The sequence below is a fragment of the Mauremys mutica genome, chromosome 1, assembly GCF_020497125.1.
Source record: "Mauremys mutica isolate MM-2020 ecotype Southern chromosome 1, ASM2049712v1, whole genome shotgun sequence".
NCBI classification, from domain to species: Eukaryota; Metazoa; Chordata; order Testudines; family Geoemydidae; genus Mauremys; species Mauremys mutica.
Genome location: NC_059072.1, coordinates 205,812,741 through 205,829,821, shown reverse-complemented (window position 1 = coordinate 205,829,821; position 17,081 = coordinate 205,812,741). Strand labels below are relative to the sequence as shown.

The following is a 17,081-nucleotide window of genomic DNA, read 5'->3' as shown; positions in this document are numbered from 1 at the left end:
TAAAAGTAGTAGTGGCTGGGCAGAATGAACTCTCCTCCACTAAGGGCCCACGGGAAGCCAGTGCAGTCCTGAAAGTGTATGACGCTGGCCAGGAAAATGGGGCGTGGGCAGAATGGCTGAGGTATAAGTTGTATCAACAAATTCTGGCTACATCATCCAACAACAGGACTCCTAGGGAACCCCAAGAGAAACTCAAGTGAGCTTCTGGGTGGAAGTCCACATGGCAGCTTGGCAGTGTCACCATTATTTGTTCTCTGTGTGGGTGAATTCCCCCAAGGTCCAGAGGGATTCAATAGCACATGGAGGTGTAGTTCAGACACTCCTTCCCCAGTGCAGGAATCTCTCTTTTATCTAAGTGCTGAGTACATGGAGGGTGCTGTAGGAATAACAAATGCAATAATAACAAAGGACCACAGACTAATGGACTAGCTGTTGTCCTGGCTGGCATGCCGTAGCCCCAAGGCTAGGGAGTGTGGTCAGGTGCCCAGAGCACATGTTGGCAAGTGCTAGACAGGCACGCATGAGGCACCTTTTGGGAGCGGTAGCAAGGGGCACACCCACGTGTTGTTTTCCTCCTCCCTTGGTTGCCATGAGTCATCCTGTCCTGCACCTGCAGGATTTCCCTCCTCCCTGCTGAGTGGTTGGCACTGCTTTATCAGCACCTCATAATGCGAGCCCCTATAATAAGGGCAGGATTTTAGCTTAACAATAGAGCATAGTTTTCTACTCTGATCAAGAGTTATTCATATTACATGACATGGTTGCACTCTGCCTGCACTTTGTTATTGGAAAGTGTCACGCTGAGGCCATTTGGCTCAAATGAGAAAGTAAGAGAAAAGCAAAGCTCTGATATGAAAAGCAGAGCTATTAGCGCACAAATTGACTCCTGAGTGCTGTATGACAGCCTAAATGCCAAACACAATTCCATTGCTCTGACTTGGTATGTGTACCGCTTCTACATGGAGCACACATCTCACACTAACACCACAGCCATTGTTTGTGTGTCAGTTTTTCTTCCCAACACCCACATTAGCAAAGCATAAGGATTTAGTCATGTGACTTCCATTGACATCAAAGAGTGTCCCTCTACTACAGCAAGGAGTTGTAGCTAGGCTTAGAAGGCCTAGATTTTTATCTGTAAATATTGATTTTTTCTGTATACATAAACTAACCAAAAAATATTTCCACCAATGATAATAGAAATTTACAGATAGACAAAGAAAGAAAAATGCTGCTTGGGAACATATTAGTGTTTCATATAAAGATATATTCTGTATATTTTGACATATGATGTTGACAATTTGTTTTTTTAACAGTTATCAAGCTTTAATTTTTTGAATCTCAGTATCTACTGTCAGTCAATAATTATTTAATTCCCCCATAATTTCCCGCAACTGTGAACATTTAAATAGATTAAAAAAATTAAAAATGCACAAACCCCATAATTTTATGCAACTGTGAATATTTAAATTGACAAAAATAGAAACAAATGCTTAAAACATCTATATTAGCTGTCAAGATTATAAAAAAAAAATTGAATTCTGGCAAGTCTAATTATAGTACAAAACAAAGGAGAGACCTGCTGTGTTATCTATTCCTTCTCCCTGCCAATGAGGGATTATGCATTAATATAAACTTTTGAGGCCTTTATCCAGCCCAACTGTAAATGTCTCAAGTGACAGGGCTTCTACCACTTTTCTTGGGAGACTATTATTTTTCCAGCACTCCAAAGTGAGCAGGGCATCTCAAAGAGTAAGTGAAGTTGCAACCCTTCCTCCAAGGAGCATACAAACTCAAATTTAACAAGGCAATGATAAGGGAGGTCATCAACAGAAAGGGGAAAGGAAAGAGAATGGAAGAGGATGATGATGAGGATAATAAGATCTCATGGAGATAAGGCATGTACACATCTTGTTGGTTTAATTCCATATTTTTTCTCTCTCTCTTTAGTTGTAGGCTACCTAATATCTCCCTCATTTCTCATAGGCTTTGCAGCAGCTCATTATGCTATATCACCACCATCTGGAAAGTTTTCCAGCTACTCAACCTAAAATTTTCCTCTTCTTCGGTTCATTTCTCTGCGTGATAGAGAAATTGTCCATGTTGTCAACTCTTGTGATTTTGATGGCAAATCGGAGGATATTTGCTGTTTTACTCAAAGCCTCAGCTCCTGAAAACAAGCAATTGTGGTGACAAACTTAGCTTTCACTTAAAAATCAAAGTAGGTTTCTAGCCCTCATGGTGGCTGAGAAAAGCTTGAATAGGGACCCAAATGCACCCTACAGGCTCAAAAATCAGAAGGAAAATACCAAGAACTTAGGGTTTTGTTTGTTTTTTTTTAAATGATGATTTTTAATTACAATTTGGGGTGGGGCCTGACTCATTTCTGAACATCTATGGTTGGTAATACTGAATTTTAGAACTAACATTGTTTGAAATAAACCTGATTAGTTCAAAACAGGTCCAGTAATTCCATTTTGTGACCTTTGATCTGGAAAAGGAATGGAAGATGCTAAAACGTGCTTATTGGTGAAAACCTTGTTATGTAAACAGCAGCAGGTTTCTTGAAAATTAAGGCTCATGCTTTATTTTTATTATTGTTTGTATAGCCTCAACAGTGTAACATCTAAACACACAAAACTCAAATGAGGAATGGAGGTTGGGTTTTCTTTAACCATTTACTGTGACTGGATCCAGGTTGTATCTTTTTTCTAATTGTCCACATAGCATTAAAGACAGAAAATGCATGTTTCATGGTCCGCTGGCACCAGGCAGAGACAGATTTAAGGACGATATTGTTGAACTGTTCCTAGAGGATATCTATGTGCTATTCAAATGCTGAAATATGATCAGCTGTCGACAGGTGTCTGCATTATAGCTACTGTAAATTCTCATATGCAAATGTATTGATACAGTTACTTCCTCTAAGGGCTTGTCTACGTGGTGCCTGAGTCCACACCAGCTGGGCTGTAAATTCTAGTGTGTGCACCAGTGTGTCACACACTAATTGGGCCATGTGGGCCTTGCTAAGGTTCACTAAAAGTTCCCTAGTGCGTGTTAATGTAGTACTGTTTGATATGGGAATACCTTAATGTGCACTGGAGAACTTTTAGTGTGAGCCAGCCTGCTGTTAAGAGGGCTGCATTTTGGCCCCTGCACTCTTTTGTCGGGCAATAGATTTCAAAATGCAGCATTCCATCAGGTCCATAGGCATCGAGATCGGTGATGTCTCACTCACAGACCTTGACTACGCTGATGACGTTGTTCTTTTAGTGCAGAACCCCAACAGGTTTTCTGAGGTACTCCAGCATATAGAGGAGGAGTCAGCTAAGGTTGGTCGCCATGTTTCATGGTCAGAGACAAAACTGCAAAATATAGGATCAGGTCCACCTGCGACTCCAGTCTCTTTGAACAACGAAACTGTTGAATCATTCCCAGCTTTTGCTATGTGGGTTCTATACTTACCAGCTCCTCCAGTTCTCACACAGAGGTTCTCCATCGGATTGGCATCACAGCATCTGCCATGGACCATTTACAATGGATATGGAATTAGCATCATGTTAGTATGACAACCAAGTTCAGGATTAATTCGAGCTGTATCCTTCCCATACTGTTGTACGGCTGCGAAGCATGCACACTATGCCACTCAGACTGGACAAAGCTGGAGACTTTCCACAGAAAATGTCAACGTCAGGTATTGGGCATAAAGTGGAATGACTTCATCTATAATGCAGATGTTTATGTCCACTTGCGTCTACAGAGTACTAGGGCCATTGTCTGCAGGCGGCGCCTTACGCTTTTGGGACATGTCACAAGGATGACACAAGATGTTCCAGCCAGTGCTGTTCTCTGGGTGGCTTGTAACATCCGGGATAAAATTCCACCAACCGAGGGGTGGAGGCAGCCCAGAGGCAGACCCCCTATTACATGGGTTCATCAAGTCTGTTCCAATGTTGGACTCTCAGGCCATCAAGCCGTTGCAGTTGCGCAGGAATGGACCAAATGATGAATGATCGCTATGGCCAACTGTCTGGCTAAGCATTGAAGAAGGAGAAGCAGAGCCCCCAGGGGCTACCTGGTACGGATTAGAATTTACACCTCAGCTGGGTCGGACAAAGGCACCATGTAGAGGTTTTTTCCTTCAGCTTTAATTTTATTTATTTCCACTGCAGTAGCCCCTAGGGATCCCAAAACAGGGATTAGGCCCCCGTTGTACAGTCTAAACAAATAACACAAAACAGTCCCTTCCACAGATTACTCACGCAGGTCACAATCTAGAATTGTTTATTAATTGTCAGGGTGACTAGCGCTTCTGGCATTTTACATTATTACTTAAATCTAATGCTGTTCACCTATTTTTTCAGTTAGAGACACTTTTTTCATTAAATCAGAGGATGCACGAAGAAGTTCAGGGCCAGGTCCTTTACTTGTGTAAACAGGTGCTGTGACAAGGTAAGGCAGCAACCTGGAAAGGGTTAAAGACACATGGCGGCTGAGAAAGAGATCAGGGAGAGAAAGCTGGGCCCAGGCTGATTGAGAAAGAGAGGAGCATCTGGGCACCATATCCAGTTTGATCATTGGAGTTGTTTTATTTTGGATTTAAATGTCTATGTTCAAAAAACAAATCATACCCTCAGGCTGGGCCTCAAAAGGATTTGAGTATGGTGCTGCTTCCCCTCCTGGCTGCTGAAACAGTCCACTTTACAGGCACTTTACAGGATTAGACCAGCTATCTGGCATTCATTGCCTATGTCAGTTTACAATGTGGGCTTGATTGTATTACAGCTTCTATCTATACCATTCTTTCTGTAAGACTGCAGAAGAGTCTCTCAAGACTAGAGGTGGAGGCCCCATCTTTGAGACATTTCAAACTAGGCTGGCCAAAGCACTACAAAATATACTAGACCAGGGGTCGGCAACCTTTCAGAAGTGGTGTGCAGAGTTTTCCTTTATTCACTCTAATTTAAGGTTTCACATGCCAGTAATACATGTTAACGTTTTTAGGTCTCTTTCTATAAGTCTATAATAGATAACTAAACTATTGTTGTATGTAAAGTATATAAGGTTTAAAAATGTTTAAGAAGCTTCATTTAAAATTAAATTAAAATGCAGAGCCCCCTGGACTGGTGGCCCAGGACCCAGGCAGTGTGAGTGCCACTGAAAATCAGCTTGCGTGCCGCCTTCGGCACCTGTGCCATAGGTTGCCTACCCCTGTACTAGACTATAGAACAACTTGGCAGCACCAGGGGAAGGATCTATGACCTAACAGTCTTTTCCATCTCTAATTTCTGAAATTCATCCTGTGGCTCTTTCCAGACACCTGCTTAAAGTATCTAAAAACTCTTGTGTAGCTTCAGTGAAGTCAGTAGCTTAAGGGAAGTCGGTGACGAGGGACTTTCTAGGGTGCTGGGTCAGACAGAGGTGCAGGTTAAACTGAAAGCACTATGGCTATTTCGAACTGAACACTGAAAGATAAGTGGTAAGGAAAGCAGTGGGAAAGAGGGACTCGATGTGGAAGAGGAGTTAGAGACCATGATAATGCAGGAACGGGGATATACTTTATTACCTAGCATCAGTGGATAGAGTCTGAAATTTATGCCAGCAGACCTTCTGTCAAAGACCTAATGCATTTTCTAACACATTTACTCTCTACTTTCTAGATTCCAGGTTAAGAAATCGGTGTGAAACTCAAATTGGAGAGTCCAGGGGCTTTCCATACAACTTATATGTCTAGTAGCTCACCTCCACTTAGTGTGGTACCCAGGCTAACTTGATTTTCTTGCATCCAGCATAAGAAAAAGTGAGGTGTACAGGTGAAGAAGCAATACAAGGAGGTATAAGCAGTGATGAAAGTAACTGCATTAAATAGATTAATAGATATTGCCCACTGCAGATGTAATAGAATCTTAGAGCTGATTTAAAACCTGAATTTCCATCCCATGGTGAATTCTAGTTTTTTGGCCGTAATTGGGATAAAAAAGTCAAAATAGTGAAACTTTTCACCCAACATAATTCTGGTTCAAAAATGTTTTGACATTTTTGATCAGAATGAAATGTTTTGACATTCCTAAATCAAAAATATTTCATTTCAGGTAGACAAACAAATGTTTCAAATTGGATAAACCTGAAATGAAACATTTCATTTGGTTTTTCCCCAATGGAAAATTCCACCAAAATTGATTTCTCTCTCCTCCCCCCGGCCCTCCTGCTGGAACACTTCAGTTCTGGTGAAACCTGTTTTCCAACAGGAAAATGGTTTGTTCAAAAGCTTTTGACCAGCCGTCATACAGATTTCTGGCATATGTTAGATGTAACAGTAAGATATTTTTCCCAGAAAAATTGTTCAGTAGTTGAAGATATTTCCTAAAGGAATGATAAAAATCTTGAAAGCTATTAATCAAGCTTGACAGATTTCTAATGGAGCTAATTATTGTCCACAGCTCAGACAAGATGAAATACAGTAGCAGGTAGATGATGGCTTGCCAAACAGCTGAATGGAGGAAAGCTACTGTGCTGTGGGTTCTGATCGTATAAATCTTGATTGCATGCTTAACAGCTCAAGCTGTCCACTACCACAAGCTCCTTACTACACACTTACTGGTATCAACATTCTAAAAGAATAACTAAAACTAAGCTTGAAAAGATTAGATTTTTATTGCTAAATCTTGCTAAATGTCAATTTCATAGTAGCACAAACCTGAAAAAATATTTCCATCAATAGCTGAAACTTACAAATAAGCTGCATATTTCATGCTTTGCCTAAGAACTTAGAGTTTGTTTTAAGGCTAAATCAATGACATATGATGACAATTTGTGTATTTATGGTTCTAAAGCTTTAACTTTTTGATCTCAATGGCAACTATCATTATTGTCTGATCCCCCATAATTTTCTAGAACTGAACATTTAAACTGAAAAAATGCTTAAAATCCCATAACATTGCTCAACTGAAAATTTAAGTCAACATTTGAAAAAAATGCTTAGAAATATCAATATTCTTCATCAAAATAATAAAAATGTAATTCTGCCAAGCCTAATTAAAATTCAGCCATAAGGAACAGTTTTCATTTGACCCACCTGTATGATACAGTATATGCTAGCACAGTTTAGTAGCTTGGGGAAGAAAAGCATTTTCATAAGTGAAGTCTAAGCATTTACTTTTAGCTGAGTAAAGATTGTTTAGATATGACTCTCTTGTGTTTTACAGAGTTTCAGTAAAAACGTAAAAGCATAATGCAAAGACAGCACGCTAATGAAGCCCTGCTAAAGCCGTTGTATTCAGTGTTGTTGTTCATTATTTGTATTACAGCTGCATTCTGGATCCTCAAAGAATTAGAGTCACATTGTACTAGGTGTTGTACAAACAAATAAAAAACAGCCCTTGCTACAGGCAGCGCATGATGTAGTCTTGTATGATAAGACACAATGGGTGGAGAAAAAGAGAATGAGGAGTGAAGGGGCGGAAGTTCCTAAGGGACACATCACACGATCCATTGTCTACAGCCAAGCCCTAAGATACAACCGCATTTGCTCCAATCCCTCAGACAGAGACAAACATCTAAAAGACCTTTATCAAGCATTCTTAAAACTACAATACCCACCTGGGGAATTGAGGAAACAGTTTGACAGAGCGAGAGGCGTACCCAGAAGTCACCTACTACAGGACAGGCCCAACAGGGAAAACAACAGAACACCACTGGCCACCACGTACCGCCCCCAGCTAAAACCTCTCCAGCGCATCATCAATGATCTAAAACATTGGTTCTCAAACTGGGGATTGCGACCCCTGGGGAGGACGCGACCTGGTTATGGGGCGGGTCACAAGCCCTGACCCCGGCGCAAGGCTGCAAGCTGCCAACCCCGATCTCTGTGCCGGGCTGTGAGCCCAGACAGTGACGCGTGGCTGTGAGCCCCGACCACCGTGTGGGACTGTGAGCCCCGACGCCTGTGTAGAGCTGCGGGGCTGTGAGCCCTGACAGTGACGTGTGGCTGTGAGCCCCGATCACCGTGTGGGACTGTGAGCCCCGACGCCTGTGTAGAGCTGCGGGGCTGTGAGCCCCAATCCCAACCCTGGCCAGGACCAGAGCTGCGAGCTCCGGCCTAGTGCAGGGCTGCGAGTCCCGACCCCGGCCAGGCGTGGTGTTGTGATCCCCGACCTCAGCCAGGAGAAGGGCTGTGAACCCTGAGCTGGGGTATCCAGGACGCTGTGAGCCCCGATCCCTGTACTGGGGTTGTCAGGCAGAGCCCAGCCATGCTGAGGGTTATCAGCTGGGAGCTCCGCCGGGCACAAGGTTGTTAACCCCCAGCCCTGCCAAGCACAGAGTTGTTAGCCCCGAGCCCTGCAACCCGTTGTGAGCCCCGCCAGGCGCTTGGTTGTGTGAGCCACGATCACCACCATTTGCCGACCTCAGAGCCCAAAGCTCCTCCAGCCCAGCTCCACCCCCAACTCCATGCCACCTCCAACCCAGCTCCACCGCCAAAGAAAGGGCACCAAACAGAAGTTTGCCCAGGGTGCCATTATTCCTATGGCTGGCCCTGGTACTGAAACAATATTAGAGGGCTTGATTCGCAGCTGAACAAGTACTTTATTAATTACCAGTCAGACACACACGAGCAAACTTTCTCCTGAAAATAAGGGCCACCTGTACAGCTAAAACCGCTAAAAAACAAAAGTATCTCGAGTCTTACATTAAACTTGGTTTTGCCAGTATCATCACTTCTGGTATTGAAAAACCGCAATGCGTCATTTGCTGTGAAGTTTTGTCTGCTGAATCAATGAAACCATGCAAACTGCAGCAACATCTTGAAACTAGACATCCTGAGCATAAAAATCAAAACGTGGATTTTGTCAAACGCAGAGAAGAAGCAACAAAGAAGGCCAGGCTTGATGCTGATGGAAGTTTCTGACAGCAAACATCCTCAGCTGTGGAGGCTTTTTATGTTGTGTCACTATGAATTGCCTGTACCAAAACACCACATATGGTAGGTGAGGAGCTTATTTTGCCAGCATGCAAAGATATTGTGGCACTTATGGTTAGCAATAATACTGCCAAAAAACTGCTTTCCATGTCTAATGATACTGTGAAATGCAGAATATGTGAGATGTCTGAAGAGATCAACAAACAAGTTATGCATGAAATTAAACATTCTGCTTTCAGTATGTTCAGCCTGCTACTTGATGAAACTATTGATGTTACTCACTGTGCACAACTGATAGCATTCATAAGGTATTTTAATGCCGGGGTCGTTAAAGATGAGTTCTTATTCTGTGAACAACTTCAAACAACCACAACAGCACAGTCCATTTTCAATAAGGTGAATGCCTTTTTCGAAAGCAACGGCATTGAGTGGAAAAATCTTTGTGGTATCTGTACCGATGGTGCTCCAGCAATGATGGGTGCATGGTCTGGCTTTCAGCAGAAGGTACAGTGTGCCTCACTGTAGCAGGGTGGACCCCTGCTCCTGCACTGAAGGGATTAAAAACAGCCCTGGGAAGGGGCTGTGGCTGGAGAAAGCAGCCTTTAGGCTGGGGCAAGAAGCCTGGGCTGATTGGGGAAAGTCGGCTCAGCTGTGGCCATGCTCCAATCAGGCCCAGTTGGCCCCTATAAGAGGCTGTGAGCCAGAAGCCCAAACAGTCTCTCTCTAGCTGTAGAGGGAGATGGGCCTGGCTGCAGGGAGCTGGACACAGGGTACCTGAGGGGAGCAGGGCTGGGGAAAGGCAGAGGAGCTGGGGAGCTCTAGCCTGGAAAGCCCCAGGCTGCGGCCTAGCATTGGGCCAACAGGTACTGGGGGTTGCAGAGGGCAGCCCAGGGGTAGGCTAAGGCAGCAGGTCCAAACCCTCCTTACCAGTGATGAGTAGGCTGATACTGCAGTCTGCCCCAGGACGTGGGGCTAGACAATGACTGGCAGTAGCCATACACTGAGGCAAGGTGGGGATAGAGGGTGGGGGTTCTCTGGGGAGGGGAGACCCTGAGAGAAAGGGGTTACTGCCAGGGGGCAGCACCCCATGTAAAAGGGTACCGGGTCCAGGGAGGGACACAGGGGCCAGAGGACAGGCGGATCACCGGCCTGCAGAGGGCGCTCCGGACTGGAAATTGAGCTAATTCCCAGAAGACACCGGCAGGAGGCGCCGCAGGGGTGAGTCTACTCCTCTACACTCACCTAATGTTATTGTCACTCATTGTGGAATCCATCCTCATGTCCTATTTGCAAAGACATTGCCTTAATGCTGTGGTGGATGTTGTTATACAAGCAGTGAACTACCTTAAAGCTCATGCTCTGAATAGTCGTCTCTTTCGAGAGCTCTGCAATGAAATGGGTGGTGAATATCAAGTTCTGCTTTTCCACACTCAAGTCTCATAGATTCATAGACTTTAAGGTCAGAAGGGACCATTATGATCATCTAGTCTGACCTCCTGCACAATGCAGGCCACAGAATCTCACCCATCCACTCCTGTAACAAACCCCTAACCTATGTCTGAGTTACTGAAGTCCTCAAATTGTGGTTTGAAGACCTCAAGCTGCAGAGAATCCTCCAGAAAGTGACCCGTGCCCCACACTGCAGAGGAAGGCGAAAAACCTTCTGATGGCTTTCTAGGGGACGCGGATTAAAACACGTTTTTATACTTCATGAAGGGATGGCAGAGTTTTTCCTGTGAAAACAGAAACAAGAGCTGAACATAATGTTCAGTGACAAGAAATGGCTTCTCTGCTTGGCATACCTAGTTGATAGCTTTGGTAGCCTTAATGATCTCAATCTGTCACTTCAGGGAAAATGTTCAACATTAGTAGACCTGTTTAATACAACTTCATCTGGAAGGCTTTGATTTTATCTGTGGTGCAGGAAGCTGGACACAGACAGATATGGCATGTTTTGGACACTCTTTGTTCAGCGAGGAAGAGGAGGTTGTTAACATTGATAGTGCTTTCAAGTCAGCAATCAGTGAACATTTGAGAGCCCTTCATGAAGAGTTCTCACACTACTTCCCAGCACTACCAGAAGCTCTTCATTCCCTGGTAAAGAACCCTTTCAGTGTGACAGCTGAAGCAGTTACCTACTGACGATATTCATGCACAGGAACAGTTTGTTGACATGATCAATGATGCTGAAGTGAAAGCAAAATTCACACAGCTGCCTCCAAACCAGTTCTGGTGCTCAGTTTCAAGTGAATACCCACTGGTGTCTGAAATGGTCCTGAGAGTCCTTCTGCCATTTCCCACTACCTACGAATGCGAGAGTGGATTCTCTAGCCTTTTCACAATAAAGACGAAATCTTGAAACCAGCTTGATGTGAAAGACCTCAGATGCGCCCTTTCTAAAACAACACCAAGAATAAAACTTCTTGTGTCAAATAAACAGCATCATCAATCTCACTGATTTTTGGCTGCTTCAGGTCATTAATTGCTGTCAAGTATTAAAATAAAATTCTTCTTAAAAATAACTTCCATTTATATTTAATTTGATAAAAAATGTGTTTTAGTCTTAATTTAAAAGCAGTGAGAAAAGGTAAATTCATTTTAAGCAATAGGGTTTAAATGTAGTACTTAACATAGTGTTAAATATAAAAAATGTGTTTTTAATTTCTAAGGGGGGGGTCCACACTCAGAGGTTTGGTGTTCGAAATGGGTTACCAATACAAAAAAGTTTGAGAACCACTGATCTACAACCTATTCTGGAAAACGATCCCTCACTCTCACAGACCTTGGAAGACAGGCCAGTCCTTGCTTACAGACAGCCCCCCAACCTGAAGCAAATACTCACCAACAACTACACACCACACCACAGAAACACTAACCCAGGAACCAATCCCTGTAACAAACCCCATTGCCGTCTCTGTCCCCATATCTACTCTAGCGACACCATCAGAGGACTCAACCACATGAGCCACACCATCAGGGGCTCATTCACCTGCATATCTATTAATGTGATATATGCCATCATGTGCCAGCAATTCCCCTCTGCCATGTACATTGGCCAAACCGGACAGTCTCCATATAAAAGAATAAATGGACACAAATCAGACATCCGGAATGGTAACATACAAAAGCCAGTAGGTCAACACTTCAACCTCCCTGGACATTCAATAACAGATTTAAAAGTAGCCATTCTTCAACAACAAAAAACTTCAAAAACAGACTTGGAAGAGAAACTGCTGAGCTACAATTCATTTGCAAACTTAACACCATCAATTTGGGCTTGAATAGGGACTGGGAGTGGCTGGCTCACTACAAAAGCCATTTTCCCTCTCTTGGGATGGACACCTCCTCATCAATTATTGGGAGTGGACCACATCCACTCTGACTGAATTGGCCTTGTCAACACTTGGTTCTCCACTTGTGAGGTAACTCCCTTCTCTTCACGTGCCAGTATATTTATGCCTGTATCTGTAATTTTCACTCCGTGCATCTTAAGAAATGTGAGTTCTTTTACCCAGAAAGCTTATGCCCAAATAAATCTATTAATCTTTAAGGTGCCACCGGACTCCTCATTGTTTTTAAAGGTAACATCAGCTATGGGAACTATACTACATACAAAAAATTGCATTGATTTAACTAAATTCGTTGTTAAAACTAGTGCTACCTCTGTCATGTACTTTTGTACCATATATGGACTGGTCAGAGCTTGCTTATATACACCAGATGTGTTCATCATCATATATGTTAATGCTCTGCGAGGTCTGACTTGTGAGCTTAAATAAGGTAACTCATACAGTGCCACCCTGTGGCTGAACAGTATGATACAGGTTAACATTCCATTACAGTTGCCCCTTTAAGTTCTACATTCCTACATACAATATTTATATTACCACACCATCTTTAAAGTTTGGTATGTATCAGTCTTTAAGCATCTCTGAATCTACTGTTTTCTAATTACACAATGTATAATGCATAACTTGGTCATCTGGCTGTCCATTAGCTGCAACATCTGGCTGTGGTTGGTCTGGAATTCGTGAGTCCTCTTGTTCTACATCACCTTCTGTAGGGTTTGCTCTGTTGATTGTTCTTTCTTTGGAAAGAACTGTAGATGTTGATGGTTTCTGGTTATCCCTCCACTGTGGGGGTCTTGATCACAGATGATCTGGGTGCTGAATTTTTTTTAGGACAGCTGGAGTAGTCAAATTGGATTGGGAAAAAAGAATGAACATGACACTTATGAGGTTCTAGACCTGGCAAGTCTCTGAGTGATCTAAGTGCTCTTAAATTGACGTTAGAGTGGCTAATATTGAGTTAGCTCAATTTCTTTTGTTATTGCAAACAGGAATAATGCTTACTCAACTTTCTGAAGAGCACAATATCTATGGATGAAATCTATGGATGAAAAGTGCTATGGGAATGCTTAGTATTATTAGGTCTGATTCCTATTTATTTTAGGCAGGCAAAAACTCTGCTTGGGAATAGAACCAGAATTTATAGGCATTTGGAGGAAAACAGGTTTTGGTATTGGTGAGTTCAACACCACGCTAAGGTCTGGTCTACACTGTGTGCGTGTGTGAGGATCGATCTAAGTTACATAACTTCAGCTACATCAGTAACGTAGCTGAAGTCACCATACTTAGACCTACTCACCACGGTGTCTTCACTGCGGTGAGTCGACTGCTGCCGCTCCCCTGTTGACTCTGCCTGCGCCTCTCATGGCGGTGGAGTACAGGAGTAGATGGGAGAGTGCTCGGGGGTTGATTTATCGCGTCTAGGCTAGACGCGATAAATCAATCCCTGCTGGATCAATCGCTGCCCGCTGATCCGGCAGGTAGTGTAGACATACCCTTAGAGTCCAACCCTGCAAATACCTACTTAATTGTGTGAGGAGTCCCAGGCATTGATCATATGAAACCAGGGCTGGTGCAACCATTTAGGCGACCTAGGTGGTCGCCTAGGGTGCTGGGATTTGGGGGGGGCACCATTTTCTTTGGCAGCTACCGCGGCGGCCGGATCTTCGGCTGTCCTGGTTGCTGCTGGCATTTAGGTGGAGGGAGCTGGGGTAGGGGAGTGCGGGGAGGGCTACCTGCAGCAAGTAAGGTGGGGGGTGGCACTCAGGGGAACTCCCTGCCCCAGGTCTCCCCAGCCCCACCTCCTCCCCGAGCACGCCGTGGCTGCTTCACTTCTCCCGCCTCCCAGGCTTGCGGTGCCAATCAGCTTAGGCGCCGCAATACTGGGAGGCGGGAGAAGTGAAGCAGCGACGGCGTGCTTGAGGTGCTCGTGCTCGGAGCAGGGGTGAGCTGGGGCCTCAGGGCGGAGGGTGGGGAGCTGCCGCAAAGGGGGCGCCTCAGAGCGGAGGGGGGTAGCTGCCGCAGGGGGGGTGCCTCAGGGCGGAGGGGGAGAGCTGCCGCGGGGGGGAGCGCCTCATGGCGGGGGTGCAAGGTGGAAGTTTCGCCTAGGGCGCAAAACATCCTTGCACCGGCCCTGTATGAAACATTGATAAAAGAGCTAAAAAAAAACCCTGGAAGCCCCCCCCCCCCATGATGCAAGCTGATGAATTCTCCCTACAAATGAGTTGATACTCTACCACGTTGTCACTTTTTAAAACAAGAGTGTTAGGGTCAGTCGATCATGTATGTTTGAGTCCTTATCTAAAAGCACCCCCTAGTGTCTTTAAAGTTTTCTTTTATTCCCCAATGACCATTTAGCCTTGTTCTGCATCACATTAAGGTGACACTAATAGCTGCACGTGCTCTAGATAGACTGAAACTAGTTTAAGGTAATTTGATTTAAGGGAGGGTTAATTTGGTAATTTCTTGAAACAAGTTATACCAATTTAAGCAAGGAGTAAACTGGTTTAAGTGCATCTAAACAGGGTATTTGTACCAGTGTGACTAGATGACTTTAAAACCTATTGTTTTACCAGTGCAAATTTTCTTGTATACACAACAAAGCTTAATGCATGAGAGTGATTAGCATGAGTACAAAACAGCTTTCAAGGTGAAGCTTAAGAAATAGGACTAAACTGAGCCATATGACCAAAATTGGTATTGGCTTTAAAAAAGAAAGTCCACTCTACCTTAAATAAAATTCAGTCTGCCACTTTACAGGGAGTAAAGTACACAAGGTGATCATGGCTTCTCAAACAAAAGAGCAAAGCATTCTGAACAAGCTGTGAGGGCTGCTCTGCTCCCATACTGGTCCAAGTCTGTGTGTAGATGCCTATTTCAGAATAAAAGGGGTTAAAGCTTTTCTAGTTGAAGTTGGTTTGTTACCAATGTTAACCAAGTAAGTACATTTAGCTAGATCATTGTTAGCCACTCTTATTCTGAAATAAGAATGTCCACACCTGGACTTAACTAAGGGTATGCTACACTTCAAATCTGCAGCGCTGATAGTTGCAGCGCTGGTCGTCCAGCTGTGCAGGGCCAGCGCTGGTGTGTGGCCACACTCACAGCTACCAGCGCTGCAGTGTGGCCACATTTGCAGCGCTGTTGGGAGTGATGAATTATGGGCAGCTATCCCAGCATTCAAGTGGCAGCAACATGCTTTTCAAAAGAGGGGTGTGTGGGGCAGTGTGACAGGGACCGGGGGCGGGGGGGAGAGAGTGGATTTTTGGAACTGACACTGTGCAAAATCAGAAAAATTTCCCACCCCCTTACTGTTAACTGCAAACAGCCTGCATCCAACATACTCTCTTTCCCCCCTCTGCCCCCTCCCCCCGTTTCTCTCAAGCAAAGCAAACACTCAACCCCAGTGAATGACTCCTTTTCTCGCTGCTGGTCAAGCAAAACGCAAACACTCAACCCCTGTGAATCACGCAGGGAGGAGGATCTCATTTGATTGTTCACAGATTGATCACAGCAAACAGGAGCTGATGAGCAGCTCCGGTAGCAACGGAGCTCCGGAGGTTCACAACAAAACAAAGAGAGGCTGCATAACAAAACAAAGGGAGTAATTTAGTTAAAAGCATTCTGGGATACACCCTTATACCCTGGAGGCCAATAACAGCGCTGGTGTGTGGCCACACTTGATGACCAGCGCTGCAATCCTTATTCCCCATGCTGAGTGAGGTGTACGGCCAGCGCTGCTGCCAGGGAGTTGCAGCGCTGGAAGTGCCCTGCAGGTGTGGCCACTTACTAATTGCAGCGCTGGAAAGCCTCCACCAGCGCTGTAACTCGCAAGTGTAGCCATACCCTTAGGAAAGGTGTGAATTAATAGATTTAGTTATTTCAGTGCAAGTTTGTATGGAGACCAGCCTTAAGTGATAGAGAAGCCCTGCTAAGGAGACTGGAAGGGGGAAATTACAGTAATTTAGCCTTGGGGTCAGGAAGATGTGTTTCTTTTGAGGTTGTCATCAGACTAAGGGTATGGCTACACTGGCGATTTGCAGCACTGGAAAGCCTCCACCAGCGCTGCAATTAGTAAGTGGCCACACCTGCAAGGCACTTCCAGCGCTGCAACTCCCTGGCTGCAGCGCTGGCCATACACCTCACTCAGCATGGGGAATAAGGATTCCAGCGCTGGTTCTGCAGCGCTGGTCATCAAGTGTGGCCACACACCAGCGCTGTGATTGGCCTCCAGGGTATAAGGATGTATCCCAGAATGCCTGTTCAGCCACTCTGCTCATCAGGTCAGACTCTACTTCCCTGGCCTCAGGTGACCCGCCCTTTAAATGCCCCGGGAATTTTAAAAATCCCCTTCCTGTTTGCTCAGCCAGGTATGGAATGCAATCAGTGAATCTTTACAGGTGACCATGCCTCCACGTGGCAAACGAGCCCCAGCATGGAGCAATGGCGAGCTGATGGACCTCATCAGTGTTTGGGGGGAGGAATCTGTGCAGGCACAGCTGCGCTCTAGCCGTAAGAATTATGATACCTTTGCCCAGGTATCGAGAGCCATGCTGGAAAGGGGCCATGAGCGTGACACGCTGCAGTGCAGGGTAAAAGTAAAGGAGCTGCGGAGTGCCTATTGCAAAGCACGTGAGGGGAACCGCAGATCCGGCAGTGCCCCCACGACCTGCCGGTTTTACAAGGAGCTGGATGCGATTTATGGGGGTGACCCCTCTGTAAATCCAAGGACCACCATGGACAGTTCAGAGCCGGTAGAGGAGGGGGAGGGGGAGGCAGACAGTGAGGCTACTGTGGTGGGGGAAGACACCCCGGAG

The 17,081-nt window shown here is 44.9% G+C and overlaps 1 pseudogene; it reads left to right on the top strand.

Annotated features, from left to right (window-relative positions):
* Positions 1-10,680: 10,680 nt before the first annotated feature.
* Positions 10,681-11,375, top strand: LOC123354891 (annotated as a pseudogene).
* Positions 11,376-17,081: the final 5,706 nt, after the last annotated feature.